Source organism: Capra hircus, chromosome 3, assembly GCF_001704415.2.
Source record: "Capra hircus breed San Clemente chromosome 3, ASM170441v1, whole genome shotgun sequence".
Taxonomy (NCBI): Eukaryota; Metazoa; Chordata; class Mammalia; order Artiodactyla; family Bovidae; genus Capra; species Capra hircus.
Window position 1 is genome coordinate 98430841 of NC_030810.1, and position 26642 is coordinate 98457482.

Sequence of the window (26642 nt, forward strand, 5' to 3'; positions counted from 1 at the left end):
AGAGAGTTGCAAAGCTAATGTCATTAGTTCATTATATAATTGAGGATGCAAGGGCCTGGTGAGTGGTAGAATTGGCACTAGGTCTTCTGCCCAAGAGTCTAGGGTATTTTCTTCTACAATCCATGCTTAGCATTCAGAAGTCTCAAAAAATAAACTCAGGATCACTCATTGACCTTGTTCACTTATCCACTTGGATTGTCTTTTCTTTCTTTGGACTTGGTAGGTAGAAGTCATCACTGCCAGAGGGGAGATAATCTGACCTGCTCTTCCTGCCAGTGTTCTGACCCGGAGGCTGGAGAGTCTCTGTCCTCTACCAAGCAGGGCTGTAGAGGCATTTGAAAACTGGGGCCATCTGGGGGCTCTGGTACATGCTTTTTGCTTCATTAGCTACTCATGGAGATCATTGAGTATATGAGGATTATTACTGCCTCTCTCCCCTTTCTCTCACTGAGCAGTTAGATTTTTCACTCTTATAATTGAAACTACTCTTTTCACTTCTTCAGCAGTATCAGCAGAGTTGGGGAGAGCATGGTCTCTGGGGAGGCAGGCTGCCTGGGGCCATAGCTCAGCTAGCACTTCCTGACTGAGCGAACTCAGCCTGTTACTGAACCTTTGTGCCTCAGCTTCTTCATCTGGAAAACAGGAACAATAACAGTGTATACCTTATGGGGTTGTTTAATATATGTACCTGCTCATTACATGTTACCAATCGTCACCGTCAATATTGCCATCAACAACTTGTGGGTGTTTTTAGTTTGCTTTGTGCATTTTTTAAGGAGGGGAAGCCTTTCTGGGCTTAGCTGCCTTTCTCTGTTGCCTGGCAATCAGTAAATCATACAGTCATTAAAGGTCAAGCTGACCCTTTATGCAATTCTTGCCTAGAAGGCCTCATTGTATATAGTGAGTCACCACCACGGAGAAGTGGACGGTGAGTCAGTAGTTTGTTAAGGAGAGGTCAGAAGGTCCCCTGGCTCAAAGTGAGAGGATCCAAACCTAGCTCTGGGGTGCAGAAAGAAACAGGGCACTTCTATGGCTGAGTGGACTTGGGGTGTCATGGAGAACATGTGCTACCTAGATCAGAGGATATAAAGTGATGGGTAAATGCTGGAGCTTTAAAACCACACAGACCTGAGTCTGATTTCAGCTCCATCTCTCCCTTGCTGTGTGACCTCCGGCAAGTTATTTAGCCTCCCTGTGCTTCATTCTTTATCATCTGTAAATAGAGATGGTCTTAAAAGAAGTGACTTCATGGTATAAATGCTTGGAAAATGCTGGGAATCAAGTAAATACTTAATCCAAAGGAATTATTTTCATTATCATCATAAATGTGGATCGGAACAGACAGTTAATAGGATCTGCCGTAACGGAGAAAGGGGAAAGGTAGTAGGAACAAGGATGTGTCTGATGTGGTAAGTTTTACGTAGTGACAAGCCATTTAGCTAGTTTTAAGACACGACTGAGCGACTGACCTGAACTGAACTGAACTGAAAAACATATTTATTTATTTATTGGCTGTGCTGGGACTTCTTTTGCTGTGTGGGCTCTTCTCTACTTGTGGTGAGCAAGAGCTCGTCTCTAGATGTGGCGTGCTGGCATTTCATTGCGGTGGCTTCTCTTGTTGTGGAGCACCGGCTCTAGGGCATGCAGGCTTCAGTAGTTGCTGCCTATGGGCTCTGTAGTTGCGGCTCCCCGGCTCTAGCACAGAGCTCAATAGTTGTGGCACACAGGCTTATATGCTCCAAGGATCAGAGGGCGAACCCATGTTTCCTGCATTGGCAGGCGGATTCTTTACCTCTGGGCCATCAGGGAAGGCTTTAGCTAGTCGTAAATGTAAAAAGTCATAATTTAGTTCTTATTGCACCCCAGCAAAGGAATAAGTGATGTGTGTTCACATAATTTGCATGTGGACTCGAGTACAAGCGACCTTCCTGCAAAACCACAGATCTGGTAGCTCCAGTTAGGAGCTGAGCTCCCATTCAGGTCCTGCCTGTAGAAGGGTGACCATCCCAGCCCTGGCAAAGGAGACCTTATCAGGTTTATAACTCCACAAGAGGCTAAAAATACGAATGTCACATAATCATCCTGTCCTTCTTCTTGATCTCAATTGGCTCTCCTGATTTCATGCCATCTGCAAATTTGCACATCCTTTGTGCTTCTTTTTGCTCACATTTTATGCCTTCTTTTGCCATCTCATTTACTCGGCATGTTTCAATCTCTGGGCTTCCATTTTTCTTCTTCCTTTCTCATGCAGTGTTTTTTTTTCTCCCTCCTCTCTTTCTCTTCCCTCCTTTACACCCCCACCTTCCTCCTCCCTCCACACCAATCAAATTCCTGCTTGCTTCTTGCCATATTCATTATTCTACCTCATTCCCCTTTCATTCCTCGAAAACAGCTCACAGAGACTCACCCTTCCCCCCTCCAACTCGCAATGCCCACCCTCCATAAATTCCAGCAGCCTGGCAATCAGTAACTTTCGCATCACACTTCACAGCTTTCAGAGTTTACACTACTTGTTACTATTCTCCTTGCTACAGCTCTCTAGGGTTTCTGCAAAAAAAAAAAAAAAATCCACTTAAAAATATCTTAGGTACAAGTTGAACCCACAGTTAAGTTTACTCGCACATTTACACATTTCCTGGTTTTATTTTAACTAGTGGTTCAGGTTTAGGCTCCATTATGCAGTGAAGAAAGACTAGCTCCATAGGGAACACTTTTTTTTTTTTTCCCTACTATGAAGAAGAAAACCATCTAAACATTTCAACAGAAACCCCAGCCCTGGGTCCACCCACTCTTATCTCCCCACTCCCCCAAGCTGCAGCTGACCGGCCGGGGCTTTTTCCTTTGTGGAGTCATTGATTTCACTGTTTCTGGAGCTCAGACTGCCTCCCAGTGTGTGTCTGTGTGCACACGTGTGTGGCCACTGCTGTTTTTGCAGGGGGCTCACCTCTCTTCTGCCATTTTACCAGGACACAGGAGGCGGCTCTCCGTCTCCCTCTCTTTCTCTCCCTGCCCCCAACTCAGCCTAGGCTTTTTCCTGTCTCTTAACTCCACCAGTGCAGCAGCAACTAGCTGAGCTGCTTGCGTGAGAGAGAGAACGCGCGCGCACGCGTGTGTGTGTGTGTGTGTGTGTGTGTGTGTGTGTGTGTGTGTGTTTGCCTGCGCAGCTAGGCCAAGCCTGCGAGCCTGCCTGTCACTGGAGAGTTTTAGTTTGCATTCAGAAGAAAGGAGGAGGGGAGGCAAGGAGGGGGGAGGAAAAGGTGGAGGGGGAAGGAGTGGGGGGGCACTGAGAAGGGAGGGAGAATGTCTTGTTTGTGGCTTGTCAGCAATTGCTTGAGACAAGCTTCCATGTGTGAAAGCTACTTGGCATGAATGCCTGGGCCGTACCAAGTGTCACCGCAGCAAGAGGGGGAGTCAGAAGAAAAACAGATCAGACCAGAGCAGACAATAGGCCCCTAAAGTGTTCCCCCTAAGTTGCTTTGATGTTGTCCTAGTGTCTTGATACCAGGAGGCCAGGGATTGCAGGAAAAGGGTCTTTTTTGTCTTCATTCACTTTCCCCCCTCAGTTTCTGAAATGATTCTCCAGAATTTCTCCTCATAAAAAAGGTAAGAGCCCTAACAATTCCTTCTTCTGTGGCAGGCTGGTTCGCCCGTGCCTGGAAGTGGGGGTCTCATTCCTGCGCTGCTCAGGAGGAGCGCTGGGAGCCTGCGATTGGAGCTCTAGCCTTGCCCCTGGAAGTCTTTGCAGGCGCTCCGGGCTGGGGATGGCCCCCTCTTTCTAGGGAACCCCAGTAACACGATCTGCGCCTCTGGGTTGATGGGGGAGAAGGGGTGGATGGAGAGGAATGGGAGGAGGGTGTGAGATTGGAGGGCGTGAAGGGGGGAAAGAGAGAGAGAGCAGCCTGAAAGAGAGGCAGAGAAGGGCAGAGCCCTCGTTCAGAGCAGCCCCAACCAGGAGCCCAAGGAGGGCCTCCTTGCAAGCTTGCGCTGTGCATTCTCAGGCGGAGCAGGGGCCAGCGGGGGCTCCGCCGAGTGCCTGCAGAGATTACACGGAGCTTTGTGTGTGTGCGCGAGTGTGCCTGTGTGCGTGTGCGTGTGTGTGGACTTCCCACACCCTGCCCTGGCGTGCCTCGTAGTGAAGGGGAGGTACCCCCATCCTTACCACCCGAGCCCATACTCTCCGGGAGGAAGAGCGGCATGGCAGGCAAGGAGGGAGGCTGAGAGAACTCTGTCGCAAGACGATCCAGAAACTTTTCCCGTCTCAGGGATCTCTCTGGTGTAGAGACCGTGAAGGAGTTGTGGGCGGCCCCGTGCCTCAGTTTCCCCAGCTGTAAAATCCAGAGAGCCGCCTGGGGATGCTGCCCGCCTCTCTGGGATCCGGTAAAAACGGAATAGATACCCTTCTGTCTCAAACGCGTTGAGAAATCTTCGAGCTAGCAATGCTGTGGCATCACAAAGTAGAAGTGTTATCATTGTTCTTGATCGTCATCATCATGATAATAAAACCGTCATTAAGACACCCTGAGACAAATAGACCGGGAACACAGATCAAGTGTCTGAGCATTTCTAAGGAAACAAAAAGCCTTTTTCCACCTGTTGGCTTCTGTCCTTTTCTCTTGTGTCTTTTCCTTAGATTTATTGGCCGATTTGTACAGAGAATGGGGTAGGAGGGGTTGGGTTTTCCCCTTTTCTCCTCCCTGGTACATATTTAAAAAAAAAAAAAAAAGAAGAAGAAGGTCAATGTAAGATGCTCCAGAGAGAAAATGTGTCTCCCTTTATAGGAGTTTTTTCAAAACCTTGTGTTTTCTGGCTCTGGCAGGGCATGCAGACACATCTGTAAACTCTGCCTTGGAGGTTAAAGATTTTTATTGTGGCTTCTAGAGATTAAATGAGATTTATTTACAAATGCTGTTTATCAGAAAGTAAATATCTTACTGTGTGTGTGTGAGGGTAAGAATATGAAGGTTGTTTACTCACTGGTGGTTTTGTGGATAAAACCTCTGCTTTTTAAAGTGACATCTTGAGACATGGGACTAGAGGACTAAAATCAGTGCCTAATATTAATTTAAAAAAATTTTAAGAAAAAATATGTCTGCTTATTTTCTCAAATTGTAGGTTTCCTTTCTTCTGTTCTTATACAGTGATTGTTTCAAGGCTCTCAGTTGTTTCTCTCTCTGAATTCTCTGGGGGAATTTCTCTTTCTTACCTAATTCTACGTTTTCTGTGACTCTCCTACTTGTCCATAAAAAAAAAAAAATTATGTAAAAGTCTGAGAGGCTGTGCTTCCTTCCATTCTAACTGCAAATGTTTATCGGACCGACTCCCTGTGATAGCTAGAGATTGAAGCAAAGCACCAGCTCTGGTTGAGAATATTTATGTTCTTCCCATTGAGGCCTAGAGAGCCTGACTTCTGGGTGTGGAAAAGGATGAAGAGAAGGTATTAACTGGCTTGGATCTGGTAAGAAGTCACCCCCGCCCCATGGCATTTCATTGAACCAGAGCTGAACTTCATATTTTAGAAATTGTTTTCAACTTTGTAAGCAGAAGGTCTTACCATGGTTTGTCTTTGGCAAGATTTCAGGGTCCAGAAATCTTCCTAAAAGGTTAGAATTTCAGAACTGCAAGGGAAAAGAAAGATTATTCCTGAAGTTTTAAATGAGGACACAAAAGCCCAGAGAAGATCATCAATGATCTGAAGGGGCTCAAAGCAAGTGTAGTTGCATCTGGACCATACCCTGGGGTTCAGAGTGCCCTGCAGGTCAGTTGCTATGCCAACCATCCTTCCCTTGCCTCCACATTTGATTTTGTCTGTCCCAGCATTGAGCCAGCCAAAGATGGGCACCTTTTGGAGTTTTGCCTGCTGTACTGAGTTGTAGCAGCACACTCAGCCCTGCTCATGGCACAGACGTGGCAGATATGCGTCACAACATGAATTTGCATGAATTCATACATGTATTCATTTGTTTATTCAACTAATATTCAGGGGCACTTGCTATGTGCTGAGCATCTTGCTGAGAACTGAGGATGTGGGAAAGAACAGGGCAGATGCACCTACACTTCTCTCAAAAAACTTGCAGTCTAATTGGTGTAATCAACATGAACCACACAAAGTAGTAATTATAATATTGATAATATACATTGAACGGCTTGCAGATGCTGTTATGCAGGGCATAAAGTTGTATAAGTCATTGACCTGAAGTTTGTAATTAGACATAAACTGTCTTTTTGGCTTTGTGGCTAGGTTATTACCCCTGGCCAACTTCCATTCCCTGGTAGCATTTCCACTCACATAGAGTCCAGTGTTTGTAAAGACAGCAGAAAATTCCCTCTTTCTCTTTCCCTCTACCCTCCTCCACACAATACAAAAGAGTCACAAATATGTCTGCTAACCCTTTACACATATACTATTAAATAACTTCATACTCATTGTGAGCCAGCCTATTTAACAGTCATTATCTGGGTGATTCACATTAGCTATAGCCTCTGTGCGCGGTTAAACCAAATAGACATTGGAGGGGGCATGAGTTTAGGGAGACTCTTGCTTGTCTCATTGCACTTGTTCTATAGTTCTTCCAGTTGATACTAAACACTTAGCTGCAGGACACATCACCATTATCACTGTCATCTTAGAATTCCAAAGACATTTGTGTACAAAATGGCTTTTCCCATTCCTACCAACAAGCACACATATCTAAAAAGGGCGGGGGGGGGGGGGTGGAATTAAAGCCTCTTCAGTGGGTCCACTTTTGGTTGATTTGCTAAAATCTCACTGGTTTTATGAAGTCAAAGGTAGGAGAATTCCCTCAACTCCAACGTTTATGGTCTTGTTTGGGGAGAATATTTTGGTGAAATGCCAGTCATTTCCTTGGAGGCAGATTTGTGTTAAGGCTTATACCACCGTTTTCTACATTGTGTCTTTTTCTGGTACTCACAGGTGTGAAGTCTTCAATGTTGTCAATCCATCCTTATTTAGATTAATTTAGTAGTTTAAAAGGAAGACAGATATGCCCACCCACACATAAATCATAGGTTTGGTGCCTATCCTCTGGGAACCCACGCAGGTTGTGTGGTCAAGGCATGTGAAAAGAGGCATTTCTATGTACCCATTGTTACTAGGCAGTGAGGGTAGTTGTAGCAGCTACCCTTTCCGGAGCTTGGGTAGTCGTCTGCATTTGGCACCTGTGGCCATTGCCTTCTGTGAGCTGTATGGCTTCATTTGCAAGTCTTTGATCACTTCTGAGACACTCCCCCCCAACTCTGTGTTACTCGCTGGGGAGCTGTCTCTGGGGGAGGCAGTCTGAGTTGCCTTGGAAGGGTAATCCAAAGAGAGGAGTAATCTGAGTGGGGAGTTAAACAGTGAATAAAACAAGAATCTGGTTGGGGAAAACATTTAACAGAGCTAGGGAGCCAGACAACAGTGATCCTGGTCATCCTTACCTTTAGAGAAATAAGCACAAAGATTGTGATGATATTTTAAAAAGGTACAATGGGTGGATACTTGCATAAATAAAAGTGCTAGAGCCTTTAGTCCTGCTGAAAGAAAAGAAAGTGAAGTCGCTCAGTCGTATCCAACTCTTGGCGACCCCATGGACAGTAGCCTGCACCAGGCTCCTCCATCCATGGGATTTTCTAGGCAAGAGTACTGGAGTGGGTTGCCGTTTCCTTCTCCAGGGAATCTTCCCAACCCAGGGATCCAACCCAGGTCTCCCTCATTGTAGACAGACCCTTTACCATCTGAGCCACCAGGGAAGTCCTGCTGAAGGTAAAACCAATACAACATACAAGACATTCCTCAAACGCCTAGATACAAATACTGCTTTTGCATGTAGTTTTATTGAAGGGAATTTTGTGTCCTCCCAACCCCCAAGAGACACACATATAAGATGTAAAATGGAAATTTTCTACATTTCTTTTAAGTCTTGACATTTTGATGCAGTTTAAAATGATATCTGCTTAGTCCTCTATTATAATTTTTTTTTTTTCTGTTTTTGATCGCACCATGTGGCATTTGGTATCTTAGTTCCCCACCAGGGGTCGAACCTGTGCCTGCTGCAGTGCAAGCACGGTGTCTTAATCACTACACCACCAGGGAAGTCCCAGACTTCTCTTGTATTAATAATATTGTTTAGTTAAGTACTGTTGTTGTCCTTCTGTTTATTTGAGTAAGGTTATGTGACTCACCTAAAGACGCACAAGAAAATAAGGGGCAAGATGGCCATCTGGTTAAATCTCCCGATTAGACTAAATCTCTTCAAGAGTTGAGAAGCAAAGAAGTGAGGCAGTCACCATGCTATTCAGGTCAAAGGTACTGTGTTGAGAGGGCATTAAGATAGCTGCCTTAGTTTTTAAAATATGTTTATTTAATTTTTGGCTGTGTCGAGTCTTAGTTGTATCGTGAGGGCTCTCTTGTTGAGGCACAGAGGCTCAGTTTCCCCATGGTAAGTGGGATCTTAGTTCCCCAACCAGGGATTGAATCCACGTCCCCTGCATTGAAAGACAGATTTTTAACCACTGGACCAGCAGGGAAGTTCCTGACTGCCTTACTTTTGGCCCTTTTTTTAAAGACTAAGATTTAGAATTTTGATCAAAAGAGAGGAATTCTCCAATTCTAATTTAATAATTGGGCTTCCCTGGTGGCTCAGATGGTAAAGAATCCACCTGCAATGCAGGAGACCTGGGTTCGATCCCTGGGTTGGGAAGATCCCCTGGAGGAGGGCATGGCAACCCACTCCAGTACGCTTGCCTGGAGAATCCCCATGGACAGAGGAGCTTGGCAGGCTGCATGCAGTCCATGGGGTCGTAAAGAGTTGGACACAACTGAGTGACTAAGCACACAGTTTAATAATTATGTTGTTTTTTTTGCTAAGTACATTGGACCAGTTTCTGGTGTTGGTTTTGCCAATCTATTTCCCTGGACGTCTTATAGAATGAAGTGCTGTGCTTTGCTAAGTCACTTCAGTCATGTCTGACTCTGCCACCACATGGACTATATATAGCCTGCCAAGCTTCTCTGTCCATGGGATTCTCCAGACAAGAATACTGGAGTGGGTTGCCATGCTATCCTCCAGGGGAACTTCCTGACCCGGGGATCAAACCCACGTCTCAGGTCTCCTGAATTGGCAGGTGGATTCTTTACCATTAGTGCCACCTGGAAAACCCCTGTAGAATGAAGGGATTGGACCAAATCCTCTCTAAATTCCATTCCAGTTCTGTTATTCAGTATTTCTGACTCTATGAATAGGATCTTCCATGAGTCTGGTCTTTCAGTCACCTTACACAAGGCCCAATTCAAGAATTATGGTTACCAAAAGGGGAAATGTGAATTTTGTGGGTGTATGAGATTTGTTCCTGTACATCCAAACTGTGTTGACATTTTGAAGTGGAAAGCACAGTAAGGAAAAGTAGGATTTTAACTTATGAATTTCAAGAGAATTTGCCAGTCAGCATGCAGACACGTGGAAGGAGACTTAAGAAGCATTTTCAAAAGACATGCATTTTGAATACGTCTTTCTGTATAATAAGTATGAATTTAAAATGGCCGGACACTTGGTACATCTCTTAGCTTCACTATTCTCATGCTTTTTCATAGAAATTGTGCAATTCCTTTTTGCATTGTGTTTACATGTAGTTTTGAGGATGCAAGGGACCAATTTAAGCAATTATAGTGTTTATGATACACGCTGTGTGTTTAATGTTATGCTTTTGGGGATGACAGGACTGTTGATGATCTTTATGATATGCAACTCCTGACGGATATTGCTGAAGACTTGCTGATGTGATGACAAATAAATAAATAAATTTATGTGTGCATATATATATATATATGATATGTTTAGAATGTGAGTAATAAATTGCTTCTAAAGTGCACCCAAGAGTGGGACAAAAAAAGAGAGTAAATGACGTTTTTATTAATCATGTTTTCTATGAGTAATTTTGTGCACTGTTCTTTTGAAATTGGTTAAAGGTTTGGAAAGATATAATTGGAAAATTTCACATAGCAGCTTTTAATGCAATTTTTAGAATCCCAGAGTAAGTTCTTCTGCCATGTTTTAGAAATATCATCTTGACTTGTTGCAAGAGTGACCAGTTCAAGGCTGCTTTGACAATTAGTAAATCACTGACTCTCTTTGAATTGGTCTTATTTTCTATCTGAAAAAAAAAAAAATAGTGTATAAGATATAATTACTTTCTATCTGGAGAAGAGAATTTTGAAAACAACATATAATGATTTTTTTCACTTATATTGTTCTTTCATTCTTGGTTGCTTAAATTTTCTAATTTTGGGTATTTTGCTTAATCTTACACATCAATCCTTAGAAGTAGATATATAGGAGAAAGGCATTATTGACTTTAAAGATGGGAAAACAGAAATAGGTTTGTAGAATAGTATAATGGCATGCTTTTTAGAATATAAGAGTATACTCTGTAAATATACGTGAAATGTTTGGTTATTGGTGAATGTTAAACTACTATGGAAAATAATATTCTACGTATTATTGTGGTCAACTAACTTTTAATAATATAAATGATTATCAAAAGTGTTTTTATGATATTCACTTGAAGATTCAAAATGCCTCTAATCTAAAGGTTTGGAGAACTTTACTGATTTCCATGAAAGCCAGAATCAGTCTTTTTCTTGAAAAATAAATGCACAAATTCAAAATTAACAATAATGTAATGACAGTTGAAAGAAGCCAAGCCTTTATTTGCTCAGAAGAGAAACTTGTGAATCTTGAGGTAACTTTATCTTGCCTAACACTAGATCTGTTGGACTGTCTATTATGCTTGGGGCTTGTGTAGTTAGTACATGTTTGAGGAGGAAATCTTTGCAGAGGGTCTATGGACAAGGGACTTTTTGAATGCAGGTCCAGGACACACTTACCCTGAGGATGCCTGGAGTGGTAATTATTATATCGAAATCCATGATACACTGGGCTGTTTAAGACAACCGTACTCTAAAGAAGGCAGAATTTTAGTTCTTGTGCCAGTTCCCAGGTCTTCTGCCTTGTCTTTTCCAAGCCAACGCCCGCTGCTCCTTCAAGATCATCCTGGCCATTTCTTCTGGAAAGTTCCTTAGTGTCCAAGGAACAAAGCACCCTACCTCTGCTCCTGGGCTGGTCGTGTACTTATGTGGCCCTCATCACACTGCACTGGAATGATCTGGCTTCTACTCTGGGCTGTGGTCCCATCAGGGACTGGGGCTGTCTTTGGTTTTTGTACCCCTAATGCCTAGCTTAGGGTGAAACAGCAGATGATCCATAAATGTTGTTGAATGGATAAATGTTTTTACTGTATACAGAAAGAATGGCAGGTAAAAGGCTTAGATTATGTAATCTTATGTCCCAAGTTTAAAAAACAGGAAGTTTCTTATATTAGGGTAGTCACTCTTCTCGTTTGCAGGTGAATTACATATTCATAATGAAGTATTTTTTCACCCTTGAATGTTCCTATTTCTTGTGTCCAGTTTTTCTCCCCTAAAGCCTTTTTGCCACGTTTCCCACTCTTGAACCTTGTGCTTCCCTTACTTAAGAGTTTATTTTTTATGTCAGAGAATGTGTGCTCAGTCACTTCAGTCGTGTCCTACTCTTTGCGACCCCAGGGACTGTAGCCCGACAGTCTCCTCTGTCCATGGGATTCTCCAGGCAAGAATACTAGAGTGGGATGTCCTGCCCTTCTCCAGGGGATCTTCCCAACCCAGGGATCGAACCTGCGTCTCCTGCATTGCAGATGGATTCTTCGTCCACTGAGCCACCTGGGAAGCCCTTATGTCAAAGAATCCCTTATGACAAATGACTTGGTGAAGTTGGTCTTGATAGTGGTAGCTGAAGAGCAGTTTATTCTACCTCAGTACATGGAAAATAAAGAGAGATTCGGGGAAGTCAGGACAATCAGAGGATAGTGAGGTAAATGACTGTCTTCCAGGAAACTGCAGTTGTGACCCATCTGAAACAAAGAAGGGGAATAGTACAATCTAACTTTTCTCTTCTAGAAAGGGTTTTAAGTGCTGAACCCTCTAACAAAAGCATTCTGGTGGCAAAGAACTGGACCACTGAAGTTTCCTCGAGAAAAGGGATTTTCATTGTGAGGACGCTCACAGATGGAACCTGGAATTAGAACTGGAAATCTCTGAGCTACTGAAGAAACTCTAGGCACCACCTTCTGTCTTCCATCAGTCCTGTCCTCTCAGGGTGTGTTTGCTTTCCTTAGGCTCCTTTTGTTGCCTTCCTTGAGCTGCTTTTGCTGCCTGCTGGTTTGGTCTTCTAACGTTATTCTGAATAATCACTCTCAATCTCATAGCTTTTGCTTACACCTAATTGTTGCTTCTTTAACTTGCCAAGGAGCCCCCATGTGGAGAACCCTACACCCTTTCTCCCTTACTTCCTTCAAGGCTTCTTCCCCAAGGCTTCTGTCCTTATAGTCTTTCATTTGTAGTGTTCCCTGTGAATTGCTTCATTCTCTCAGAATTCCCTAATTTAGATTCCCAAGAAGGAATCCAACTGAGCCTTTCATTGCCCTGTCTTAGAGGACTCTAACCAGTCTATGATTGGAGTTGCCCACGGAACAGAAGTGCACCTTTAGTTCAGGATGCTGTGGCAGAGGGTGGTGGGTAGGAACAGACGGGTTGTCAGTCAGTATAAAACTGGATTGCCTCTTAGTAGGAACTATGGAAGGGCCATCTTCCCTTCCGTATAGCTCACAACAAATGTACTTGACATATCTATTATGAGTCCATTAGGGAAGTCTGAGAAATTAAGGATAACCAGATTATTAAAAATTAAAATGTTTCATGGATGATGATTAGTATAACTGAGATAAGAAGACCATGGGAACAAATAGCAACTTTATAACCAGGAAAGAAATTGGGAGAGGGAAGTGTATTAGAGTTAGTTCTCAGATGAGTGGCATCATTTCATACATTTATTAAAGAATGAAAGTAGATAAATAGTGAAAGTGAGACTATATTGACATGAATCCCAGAGGCTAGTTTAAAAAACAAGCATAATCCTGGAATTGAGGCCCAGAGTGAGGATAAATAGGAATACTAAGCTTTTTAGGGAGTTTCTGCCTATCCTTTCTTCCTGTATTTTATCCCTCTTCTTCTCTGTTCTGTACTTGATCCCTCTTAACTTTAGCTTCTGGAACCATCTGTCATGAATTAGTGATGTGACCTTGGGCTAGTTATTTATTCTCTCTCAAACTCAATTTATTCATCTGTAAAATAGGTTAATGATTATTATTTCAATAGCTTATTATATGAATTAAATTAGATGGCATAGTATATTTAAAGTGACTGGTACACATTACTTAGAATGTCTTAGGTGCTCAGTCAATTGTAGCAATTATTCCAGCACAAAGGAAGGAAGGAATTGACTAAACAATGTTCTGAGCAAAAGTTTCCTTGTCATATCATTTATTCCTTGGGATAATCCCACAGGACTTGTATTATTTCTACTTTTTCTTTTATTGAGGTACAAGTACAGTAATATATGGTTCATGTGTTATTTCTACTTTATGAGTGAGAATACACTAATAATATTTAATTGGTATTTGCTGTGAGGAAAGCACGAGCTAAACCCTTTCTTGTGTTGTCATATTTGAACCAAGATAGATACTGTTCGTGTCTTCATCTCCTAGTTGAGGAAACTGAGGTCTAGAGTTGGGAAGTTGGTTGGCAAGTTCAACTTGCCCCAAATCATACATCTAGTAAGTGATAACCAGAGCTTGGGTGTAAGTCTATCTGAACCTAGGCCAGTCTGACTGAAGTTTTCCGAAGTCGCAGAAATCGATGAATGAGAGTATGGCTGAGTCAAGACCAAGGTCTTGGTTAGGGCAGTAATTCTGTAGTTCACTACCAGAGCTGCACGCTGATGAAGAATAGCGGTAGCTGTACACACACTTGTGCCGCACCTGAATCTGAGTGCCATGACTGGATTGCAAGGGCAAACTTTGGAAAGGGTACAAAAGGAAAAATTTTTTTTTAATAATTGAAATATGTTAAAATAAGTTCTCCCAGACTTGCTGAAATGATTTAACAAACATGTGCTGGAAATGTCTATTGTGTGTCAGGCAATGAAAAATAGGCTTGGCACTGTGGAAATGCAAGATGAGGAAGGCTGGCTCCCTGCCTTTAAGGTGCTTTCATTCTGGTGGCTGGAGATTGATACTCACCCAACCAGTGATAAAGCAGAGGGCAATAGATGAAAGAAGTGGAGTCAAGAGAGAACATTAATTTGGTGGTGAAGGGTATGTTGGTGGAAGGAACTTGGGAAGTCTTCGTGATGGAGATGGCATTTGCAATGGTTTTTGAGGGGACAAATATGGAAGTACTGCCTTCTGTAGTTTCTTTTTTCTTCACACCAAGGATTTCATAAAGGATGGTATAAAGAAGATAACTGCTGTGGTAATATATGGCTAGATTATAGGATTTCAAAGAGTAAATTCTTTGACTAAAAGTAGAGAAACATCTACTCTGATTAATCATAGAGAATAAACAACAAGGTCCTATTGCATAGCACAGGAAACTAGATTCAATATCCTGTGATAAATCAAAATGGGAAAGAATATAAAAAAGAACATACGTATGTATATACCTGGATCAGTTTGCTGTGTAGCAGAAATTGACGCAACGTTGTAAATCAACTGTACTTCAATTAAAAATGATTTTTAAAATTAAAGGAAAGAATCATAGAGGTATGTTGGTATTTTTCTGGTCTACAATTATGTATATTTTTATTGAAGGGATCAGAATGTGGAATCCTCTATTCTGTGCATCCTCAAATGGTACACCAGTAGCTGTTCTCAGCTATATTGAGTGGTATTAACTAGGTATGACTGCATAGGTCATTTATCCATCTACACTTCGATTAGAGATTGTTTTCTGTAGCTGGGAATTCCCAGTTTTCCTTACATACATTATCAGGCTTTCTGAAATTTTTTTGGAGACAGTTCTAATTGAAAACGTTTTTGTGTTGTTTTCCATAAATTTATTTGTGATTGGTAGTCTGTTTCCAAATGTCCTTTCAGGTTGTTAATTAGATGGAGTTTCCACATCTTAATCCTGTTTACAAAGGCCAAGAAGACGTCTTCCACTTATGGACCTTATCCACTTGTACTGAGAACGTCCATACTTGTGTTTATACTGTGAGATTTCTGCCAGCTCAGAGAAGGCAATGGCAGTGCACTCCAGTACTCTTGCCTGGAGAATCCCATGGACGGAGGAGCCTGGTGGGCTACAGTCCGTGGGGTCGGGAAGACTCAGACACGACTGAGCTTCACTTTCACTTTCACTTTCACTTTCATGCAGTGGAGAAGGAAATGGCAACCCACTCCAGTGTTCTTGCCTGGAGAATCCCAGGGACGGGGGAGCCTGGTGGGCTGCCAACCGTGGGGTCACACAGAGTCAGACACGACTGAAGCGACTTAGCAGCAGCAGCAGAAACCCAGCTAAAAAGATCTATTGTTTTGATTTATTTTGGGTTTTTGCTCAAGTCCCCTTTTCCCAAGCTCTGTCTTAATGTTCATCCTTTTTTTTTTTTTCAAGATCTGGCTCAAATGTCACCTTATGACAAAGTCTTTCTCACTTTCTAGCAAGAAATCTCTCCAACTCTATGGTATCCATGTTATTGTGTTCTTTTCCTGGAATGGTCATAATATCTATATGTGTTTGCTATCACAAATCCCTTAATAGGTAATAAACAAGAGGGCAGGGCCTTGAGTTCTAGTCGTCTGTGTGTCCTTCAAAATACCCAACAGGGTCCCTGCTTTACAGGTGGTTGATGCCCAGAGATGTTTATTGAACTGAACTTAATTGTATTCTTGGTTTTATTGGATTGGTTTTGGGTATGGTAACCTTGATGTCTGACCCCCAGTTCCCTTTTGGAAAAGAAATGTTGCTTTAAAAAAAGAAAAAAAAAAAGCCATCATCTTACTGATTTTAGGATGAAAGAAACCATGTAATATAAATAGTAATTATAATTATTATTAATAAGCATCATTAACATAGCATGGACTGATAGGGTTATTTTCTTTACTTGCTTTTGCTGGCTGAGTGGGCAGGCTTGGTAAACTAACTGGTCTTTTCCATCTCTAATATCTATGATTCCTTGAAATTTTATGTAGACAAGTACAAGCTAATGTATACTGGAAGGAACAATTGAAACAGCTCATACTCACTGATGGGCTCTGAATTACTCTACTTGTAAGTGCTCAGGAAAAAGATCTCGGATTCATTGTGGATTGCTCAATGGGGACATCTGCTCGCTGTGTAGCAGCAGTCAGAAGAATGAATGAGATATAATAGGCGGTATTAACTTTGAGAATGGGATAAAGAATAATGCAGAAGATAATATAGTGCACATAATTTGGCATTGACTATTTCTGTAATTACAATAAAACATTTTAATGATATACATTGATGTTATGACTTCACCTTAAAATCAGAATTCGGCATTGAGTCCTTTCATTTCCGAGAAAACAAAGCAGAAATATAAAGGATCCAGAGAAAAACAACAGACTGTCTCCAAGACATACAAGGGATTTGCCTGTAATGAGAAACTGAAATGACAAGGACATTTTAATTTGGATAAAGGGGGGAAAATGACATTGTATAAATTTATTTAAAATTAATGAAAGTTTCACAAAATTGCTAGAGCTAGCTTCTGATTATCCCTGGTAATGGAGGTCAGAGATAGGCAGGATAATTGAAATCCCTGATAATCTCCAACCCTCATTTCAGATATTAGTTGTAGGATCCAGTCCTATGGAAAGTTTTAACAGATGAATAAATACAAGACATAGCAGCCCAGGGTTTGTGAACTAAATGGCTCATGAGAAAGACAGTGTGGGATGTTGGGAAACACACAGAATTTGGAATAAGGTGTCATTTCTGTTTATCATCCATACAACCTTGAGTGATATGCTTAACTTCTATGAGACCCAGTTCCGTCATCTGCAAAGTGAAGGATCTGTAAAATTATAGTTTGTTGGGAAAACTACATATGTTCATTGGAAGTGGTTGGTGAGTGGTCATGTAAGAATTTGAGAGCTGGTTGTCAAGAGTGCTGTCCCACTTGGTTTGCCATCTCGAGAGCAGACATGGCTCCCAATACCAGGGAGGAGAAGGGGGACTCACACCACTCTTCCCTTCTCTTCAATCTGTTATTGCTTGTGCTCATGGTAGGAGGTTTTAGAAGAAGTATGCAACATTTCCTTCATCTCCAGAACCATCTGCAGCATGCCTACTTCCTTGCTTCCAGAAAACCTTAAGGTAACTTTGCATATGTTTTTTATTAATGCAAGATTATTTAAGGGTCATCTCCTGTGATTTTCTTAATAGCCCTATAAGGCTCATACTGCAATTATCCTCACCTTCCAGAGTGCAGATGCTAAGGCACAGACACCTTGCTTAGGGACACATAGTAACAGCAGAATACAGAGTCAAACCTATGCTCTCTTGCTTCTGGGTTGATTTTAAAAGTCTAGAAAATTGTCTCATGTGACAATATTGATCCCTTTTCTGGGGAGTGGCTGGGCTGGGGTTTCCTTATTTCCCTGGGAACTCCTCCTTTATCCTTTGGCACACAGTTCAGGATTCATCACCAGAAGTCATCTTGTCTGCCTTCACACCCCTGTCTTGTAGCTCTTAACAGGTTATTATGTTAACAACAGTAGAAACCCTTTTACCCTGTTCAATGAATAGTTGGTGACTTAGCTGAACAAGTTAGTTAAAGCAAGAATCATACAAAGTGATGGAATCATCTCTTAAGCCTTTATTTCCACTTAAAACATCCCTCAAGTTTTTGATGTAGGGCCAAGGCCTGTCTTTTGAGTTTAGGGCCTCCCAGTAGCACTCCTCATCCTATTTCTCATTTAAGCCACACCTCCAAGGCTTTCACAGTCATTTTGTCTCAGTTTCTTTAAAGTGGAGCTGGATCTTAAAGACATTCTGTGAGACAATCAGATTTTTCCAGATTTAATGATGGCTTTTCCCTGGTAGTTCAGTGGTAAAGAACCTGCCTGCCAATGCAGGGAACGAGAGTTCAATCCCTGGGTTGGGAAGATCCCTTGGAGGAGGACATGGCAACCCACTCCATTATTCTTACCTGGAGAATCCCATGGACAGAGGGGCCTGGCGGGCTACAGTCCATGGGGTCGCAAAGAGTCAGACATGCCTGAGCGGCTAAAGAGCAACAATGCCCACAACCTAAGTTGACAATGCATTTTTTAGTAACTCAGCTTTAATGTGCCTTTCCCAAACTTTCAACTTCTTGATAGATCTCATAGAAACAATTTTCTCTTGTGCGCTCATATTTCATTATTTTTAAGTAACTTTAATTAAATTGTGGAATTATGATAGGAAGAACTAGCGTAAGTAGTTTTCTCCACTGGTTTGAGCAAGCAGGGGTCAGGCCTCCTGGAGTAGCCACTCTTGACTGTGATCAGGCAGCATGCCGTGGGCCTGGTCTTTACATTTGCAGAGGGAATGGAGACCACGGATGAGTCTCAGTCAAGTGCTGGCCACTTAAGAGACCCCTGACTCAGTATGGCTTCTGTTCCATGTCTGGCCTGGAAGATGAATACCTTGAAACTTTAGCTTTTATCTTTTTGGTTAGTCCCAAAACCCAGTACAGTGATAGGTGTGTGTATGTGCTCGGTCATGTCCAACTCTTTGCGACACCATGGGCTGTAGCCCACCAGCTCCTCTGTCCATGGAATTTTCCAAGCAAGAATACTGGAGTGAATTGCCATTTCCTACTCCAGGAGATCTTCCCGACCCGGGAATTGAACCCAAATCTCTAGTATTGGCAGGCGGATTCTTTATCACTGTACCACCTGGGAAGCCCAGTGGGTGTATAGTGGACCCTCAATTAACACTGATAAACTAGCTAACTGATTACACCAACAAAAGCAAAACTCAACTTTGTTGCTGCACATCTTCTGGTGAGGGTCTTAAGCACCATCCTCTGTGTAGAAGTTGGGTTAGAGAGAAAGAGTTAGCAAAAGCATTCCTAATATTGCTGTAGGATAAGATGATATATACCATTAGAAGTTGAATGGAAGGCAAATACAAAGAAGTGAATTTTGTATGATATGTAATTAACCTGGGTAACTCACTAGCACATAACAATAGTGAGACAGTACACTTGATAACATCTTATAAATGATCAGATAATATTCTTACATGAGGAAAAATCCACACTTATGACCACAGTATTTGACTATGAAAAGCCTCTGTGATGATTACTTTCAGGACCAGCTGGGTCAAGAAAAAATTTCCCTGACTGACATATCCTTGCAATGTTGAGTTTATGATATGCTTCTTGTGACAAACTAAATCATCTCGAATTGAGCACCAGAAGAGGAAAGAAGTCAGATCTGAAGGATATTAAACTTGATGGCAGATTTAGGAGATGCAGGTAGAATGTTGGTGAGGGCAGGGCTATCCTCTTTCCTAAGATAAAGGAAATCAACCCTGAATATTCATCGGAAACACTGATGCTGAAGCACCAATACTTTGGCCACCTGATGCAGAGCCGACTCATTGGAAAAGACCTTGATGCTGGGAAGGATTGAAGACAAAAGGAGAAAGGGGCAGCAGAGGATGAGATGGTTAGATGGCATCACCAATTCAATAGATAAGAGTTTGAGCAAACTCCAGGAGATAGTGAAGGACAGGGGAGTATGGCCTGCTCCAATCCATGGAGTCACAAAGTTGAATATGACTTAGCGACTGAGCAAGAAGATACCGTGGGCAAAAACATTTAGCCTTGTGCTGAAAAAATGTTTGAAACAAAATTAACAGAGCAAGCATAGTTGGAAAAGTACAGAAAGTTTCTATGATGAGTAAACGGGATGAGAAAAAGTATCGGTTCTGTTCAGTCACTCATTCGTGTCGACTCTTTGCAACCCCATGGACTGCAGCACGCCAGCATTCCCTGTCCATCACTAACTCCTGGAGCTTGCTCAAACTCATATCCATTGTGTTGGTGATGCCATCCAACCATCTCAGCCTCTGTTGTCCCCTTCTTCTCCCGCCTTCGATCTTCCCCAGCATCAGGGTCTTTTCCAGTGAGTCAGTTCTTCACATCAGGTGGCCAGAGTATTGGAGGTTCAGCATCAGTCCTTCCAATGAATATTCAGGTCTGATTTCTTTTAGGATTGACTGGTTTGATCTTCTTGCAGTCCAAAGGACTCTCAAGAGTCTTCTCCAACACCACAGTTCAAAAGCATCAATTCTTTAGCACTCAGCTTTCTTTATGGTCCAACTCTCACATCTATACAAGACTACTGGAAAATACATATACATATATATATATATATCCACACTATATAAATATTTACCTATTGTGTATAAATATACACACATATATATTTGCTTATTATATGTATGTGTGTATATACATATATACATATGTGTGTATATACACATATACATATATGTGTATATATATACACAAATAAACATATATATATAGTGTGTGTGTATGTATACAGTAGAAATGACACTCCATAGGATCTGGTGTGAATCTTTTCATTAATTTTCCATATTGTGTACCTGTTGACCAATTCCAATAATTAATTCTTGAGGACCTCCCTATTCTTCAAGAGGTTATGAAGCAGTTATCTAGAAAAGTAAGAATGGAATTAACACTGTATTGAGCATTCATTGTGTGCCAGTTATTATGCTAAGTATTTAATATAGCTTAGCATATTCCTGGAGAAGGCAATGGCACCCCACTCCAGTACTCTTGCCTGGAAAATCCCATGGGCGGAGGAGCCGGGTACCTGCAGTCCATGGGGTCGCTAAGAGTCTGATACGACTGAGTAACTTCACTTTCCCTTTTCACTTTCATGCATTGGAGAAGGAAATGGAACTTCAGTGTTCTTGCCTGGAGAATCCCAGGGACGGGTGAGCCTGGTGGGCTGCCATCTATGGGGTCGCACAGAGTCAGACAAGACTGAAGCGACTTAGCAGTAGCAGCAGCAGCATATTCCTTTGAATATAAGTTGCAATTGATTTTTTAAGATCAACATTACTTTATGTGCCACTATGAAAGAAAAAAACAAAAACTCCCAATTAACCATAGCACACCATCAATGTTAAAATATATCTTGATTACAGAGCTATTAAGACGTGATAAATATGCATCTTAGAGAATCAGTGAGATATAGTATCTCATTTAATCCTCCCAATGACCCTTACATTAAGCATTCATATTGCCAGATGAAGAAACAGGCTCAGAGAATCATTTACCTAAAGTCAAGTAGCAGGTAAGTGTTAGAACTGGAGTTGAACCCAAATTGATCTGTCTCCAAATCCACTGCCCTTTCCATAGTTCCATAGTTCTATGCCCTTTTCATAGTTATATAGTTCTGTGCTGCTGATGGAAACCAGTGCTTGCCCAGGATTCAGAGATTTTAGAAAATAAATAATAAAAACAGTGTATTCTACTAAAAGCACTCACCTTTGAACTTGTCTCCCCAAAACCTTTCCTCAGGGAAAAACTGAGTGACACTAGAGTCAGTAAGAGCCATGGATTTCTACGAGTGAAAGGACAATTTGAGTTCCTCTGGTTCAGTCTATGTCTGGTGGTTGAACGCTGATGATAACACTCCCCCAGGGAGCCCTGTGGCCTGTGAGAAGCACCAGCAGGGCAGGGCCACTTGGGCAGCTCGGTGCACCTTTTGTGAGCTTTGCTTTCATCTCTTCACTGGTTCGGTTCTGTGTGTAGAGAGTCTAGAGTTGGCCTCACTGTCTTGGCACCACATGGCCCTTCCCATATTTGAGAACAAGTATGAGGGCCCCTCCAAGACTTGTCTTCTCCAAGGTGAACCTTCTGACTTCCTTACAGGACATGGTATAGAAGTCTCTCTGGCTGCTATTCTGTTGTCTGTATTCTTTTGAAAAAAAGAGGCATTCAGAAGGGTTTCCCAGCTGGCTCAGTGGTAAAAGAATCTGCCTGCCAACCCAGGAGTTGCAGGAGACACTGGTTCAATCCTTGAATCGGCGCGATCCCCTGGAGAAAGGCATGCAACCCACTCCAGTATTCTTGCCTGGAGAATCTCATGTACAGGAGAGACTGGCAGGCTGCAATCCATGGGGTCACAAAGAGTTGGACACGACTGAACAGGCATACTCAGTCATTTTGTTTCATATGGGATAGAGATCTCTCACCTCCCGAATCTGCCTGCAATGTGGGAGACCTAGGTTAAATCCCTGGGTTGGGAAGATCCCCTGGAGGAGGACATGGCAACCCACTCCAGTATTCTTGCCTGGAGAATCCCCATGGACAGAGGAGCCTGGTGGGCTACAGTCCATGGGGTCGCATAGCATCTGACACGACAGAGAGACTAAGCACAGCACAGCACATCTCCTGGCACAAGCTGGGAGTACATTTGATGTGTGCAGAACCTCATCGCAGAAGTAAAGACTTCTCCTTCCTTCTCTCTCCAGCCCTCCCCCTTCCCCGCCCTTTTCTTAACACCTACTGCTATGTAGGCCATCTGAACTTTAAAATTTATTTCATTAGAATTGATTAAGGATTTTTTACTTTGGGCATGTGTTTGCTTTGTTTTCTTGAATTTTGGGGGTTTTTTTTTGGCATTTGATACTGATCTCCCCCAATTTTGTAACATCCACAAGTGAGATTTTTAAAAAAAAAAAAAAAAAAAGGTTTTTCAGAGCATTAATAAAAGCATTGCAGCACAAATTGAGCTGGGTAGGGACAAAGACAGAGCTGGCTGGGAGGTCATAGAAAATCTTTTAGTTGTTCAGTTACCAGTCCACCATATTCTTCTGTCCTATCCTTCTATGCCCTGCATTTCCCTGTCTTGTTTATAAGAATATCAGGGGCTTTACACATGCCACCTCATTTTACCCAGGCAAAATGTCCATAACAAGATATGACTGTCCCTGTTTTCAGTTCAGTTCACTTGCTCAGTTGTGTCTGACTCTTTGCAACCCCATGGACTGCAGCACACCAGGATTCCCCTGTGCATCACCAACTCCCGTAGTTTACTCAAACTCATGTCCATTGAGTCAGTGATGCCATCCAACCATCTCATCCTCTGTTGTCCCCTTCTTTTCCTGCCTTCAATCTTTCCCAGCATCAGGGTCCTTTCAAATGAGTCAGTTCTTCGCATCAGGTGGCCAAAGTATTGGAATTTCAGCTTCAGCATCAGTCCTTCCAATGAATATTCAGAATTGATTTCCTTTAAGATGGACTGGTTGGATCTCCTTGCAGTCCAAGGGACTCTCAAGAGTCTTCTCCAACACCACAGTTCAAAAGCATCAATTCTTCGGTGCTCAGCTTTCTTTATAGTCCAACTCTCACATCCATACATGACTACTGGAAAAACCATAGCCTTGACTAGACAGTCCCTGTTTTACCGTTAGATAAACTGAGCTTCAGGCAGGTGAAGGAGCTCACCCAGGAGTGTTTGTTAGAAGCAGAACCAGGATTTGCAACCCGTGGTTTCACATTCCTTCTCTTCTACTGTGGACCTACCCATCGCAAATCTTTTTTTGCTGAAATTCAGAAATAGTATTTCTACCTCATTTTCCTGAACTACAGGAGAGCATTTCTGACCTCAAGGAGCCAGATGTCATAAAAGAAGTGCCCTCTGTTCCTCCTTCCCAGAGAACTGCAGGCAAGAGACTGGATAGCTCTCTTCCCTCTAAGGATGGGAAGTTCTCACACCCTTTCCTTTCCGTTGACTTCTTTTAGAAACAGGCACAAAAACAGTGTTTGAAAAAGAAGATTCTTTCCTGAACAGTAAAGCGCTATTGAGCAGTATTTGGACTTAGAGGAAACAGAAATGTTAAGAAGCTGGTAAAAGCCAGTTACCTAAACTCTTGGTAATAAAGTCGCCAGAGTTAGAAAACCTTACTTTCTCTCTGTCCCTCAGCACATGCTGCGATGACTTCATATTTCAAAATAAATTACAATTGTAAAGTTAAAAAATAAAGAGAAAGAACACAGCATAAATGACTTAGGGAAGATGCAGAGAACCAGCCCTACTGCTCAATCCCAGGCGGGTGAGCATGAATGAGATACATAAGGGGCTGCCAGTCCAGGGGGAGGTGAGTCATATGCTGAGATGTTGACTGCCACACTGCTCTCTCGCTAAGGGACTGGCCTTTGGAGGATTCCTTAAACCCTCTGGGAGGAGTCTTTTAAACCATAAAATAGTCATGAAAACAGGGCATTGTAGTTCATGGGAGCATCCTTTTTTATACATAAATGATCTCAAATCCTTTTTAAATAATTTTCTTTATTTTGGCTGTGCTGGGTCTTTGTTGCTGCATTTCTCCAGCTGTAGCGAGCTGAGACTACTCTCTAGTTGCGATGCTAGGGCTTCTCATTACAGTGACTTCTTTTGTTGGGGAACATGGGCCCTAGGGTGCGCCAGCTTCAGTAGTTGCGGCCTTGGGATTCTAGAGCACACATTTCAATAGTTGTGATGCACCGGCTCAGTTGCTCCGCAGCATGTGGAATATTCCTGGACCAGGAATCAAACCCGTAGCTTCTGTACTGACAGGTGAATTCTTTATCACTGAGCCACCAGGGAAGCCCCATAGGAGCATCTTGATTCTTAAACACAATTAATAATAATAATAACACAAGTCAGTTGTGTCTGACTCTGCGACCCCATGGGCTGAATAGCCTGCCAGGCTCCTCTGTCCATGGAATTCTCTAGAAAAGAAGACTGGAGCAGGCTGCCATTTCCTCCTCCAGTAATAATAGATGGTTTACAACTAAGCAATATGCTAACAATATGTCTAATTTAAATAACACTGGGGACATCCAGTTATCCTCCTTCATAAACAGAGTCAAGGTCTGTGCATGAAGCAAAATATAGGGAATGAGGAAAGGTCACCTTGTTGCTTCCCAAACAAATTTGTGCCCGTTTTCTACATAAATAGAAGGCTTTGCTCTGTGAGAAAGTTCACTCAGTACCTTTCTTCCAAAGCAAAGTTGCTGAGGATAAATGAACTCACCCACACAATTGATTGAGGTAAACCCCAACACACTAATTCAGTCTTTCTGGAATGCTAATATAGTACAGTGAAGAATTAGGGAATTAGCTGAAACTTTTATCTTTTTTTCTATAAAGGAGCTACTCAACTCAAAATTAATTGCGAAGGGAAATGGTTCTACATTATTTCCCATAAACCTACCTTGGGGATTGAAGGACTGTGGGTAGTGGGAGCCACAGACATGAAATCTGTGTCCTAAGGCACTGTTAACACAGTGTATGATTTTCAGCAACTCCCAAGTGACTTTTTCCTCACATCCATTCCATGTAAAACAATGGAAACCTATTTCCATGCTTATTTGTGTTTCCCAGGAGTCCTTAAGTGCCATGTGAAGATTAAAGGGCTAGGCCCTTCTTATTCCCTCTCATGATTATTCATAATTTTCTAAAATGGTCTTATTGAACTGCATGACCTAAAGATGAATTTTAAGTCTAGTGCTCTGTTTGTTCATTTGTTCATTCAACTAATGTTTATCAAGGTCCTCATCCCACTCCAGTATTCTTGCCTGGAGAATCCTATGGACAGAGGAGCCTGGCGAGCTTCAGTCCTTGGGGTCGCAAAGAGTCAGACACGACTGAGCGACTGACACTTTGACTTTCTTTCCTGTACACTATGTTCTCTGCTAGGGACTAACAAGCATAAAAATTTTTAAAAATGAATAAGGTTCAGTCATCATCCTTAAGGAGCTATTAATTTAGTAGAGGAGTAAGACATGTACACAGATAACTGTGATACAGAGAACAAGTTAATAAATGCTTTAAAAAGAGTCAGACCAAATCCCATGGGAGGTTCACATCTAGTTAGAAAGAGCACAGAAAGCCTCAGGAAGATGGTATCATTTGACTCCAGGGATTGGACAGTAGAAGGCATCTTACATATAACTGGAGAAGGCATCAATTCAGACCCAGGAAATGGCACGAGTGAAAGCAAGCCATGTTCTAAGAAGAGTAAGTAGACCATTTGACCAAAGCATAGGTCGGATGTAGGTAAGCAGGGAGAGACAGCAGCTCAGGAGACATGGTGGAGGATCTTAAACCTTGGGTTAGAGAATTGTAATTGAGTTTCTTGGGCAGTGGAGAGCCATTGAAAATTCTTGAGCGAAAACAGCGACATAAGCAGATTTTACTTTTGGAAGATTTATTTGGCAATGGTCTGTGGTGTGGACGAGTCAGTCAAGAGTCTGAAAGACCAGTTAGAAAGCTATGAATACTAGCGTAGTTCCGGTGAGAAGTGGTGAGAACTTGGATTAGGGTGACGGCAATGGGAATGCAGTGGAGCAGTAACTTCAGAAACAGAGAGGCTGAGAACTTCAGAGAGGCCAAGTTGATAGGATTTGGCAGCAGCTTAAGTGGGGGTGGGGAGAGACTCACCCATGACAGATAACTGGCAAAATGATGATGCTCTTAAGAGAAACTGGATGTGTGCACTTATGTACTTAACATTTGTGTATTTGCGTGAGGGGATGGCAGGATTAGAAATAATCTTTTTAAAAGGCAAAATCAGATCTTATTGCCCCCTGCTTAATATCCAAATGGCCTTCCACTGCATTTAGAATGAAATCCAAACTCCTTACCATGGACTTGTGTAAGCGCTCCATGATCTGGCC

General features: G+C 42.2%; 1 protein-coding gene across 2 annotated transcripts in view; it reads left to right on the plus strand.

Annotated features, from left to right (window-relative positions):
* Window positions 3361-26642, plus strand: part of BCL9 (B-cell CLL/lymphoma 9) — a 95408-nt gene continuing 72126 nt past the window's right edge. Inside the window, exon 1 of one of the 2 annotated variants that reach the window (XM_018046002.1) lies at window positions 3361-3603. The gene's annotated coding sequence lies outside the window, so the exon portion shown is untranslated. The remainder of the gene's footprint in view (window positions 3604-26642) is intronic. The other variant, XM_018046004.1, reaches the window with a different exon arrangement.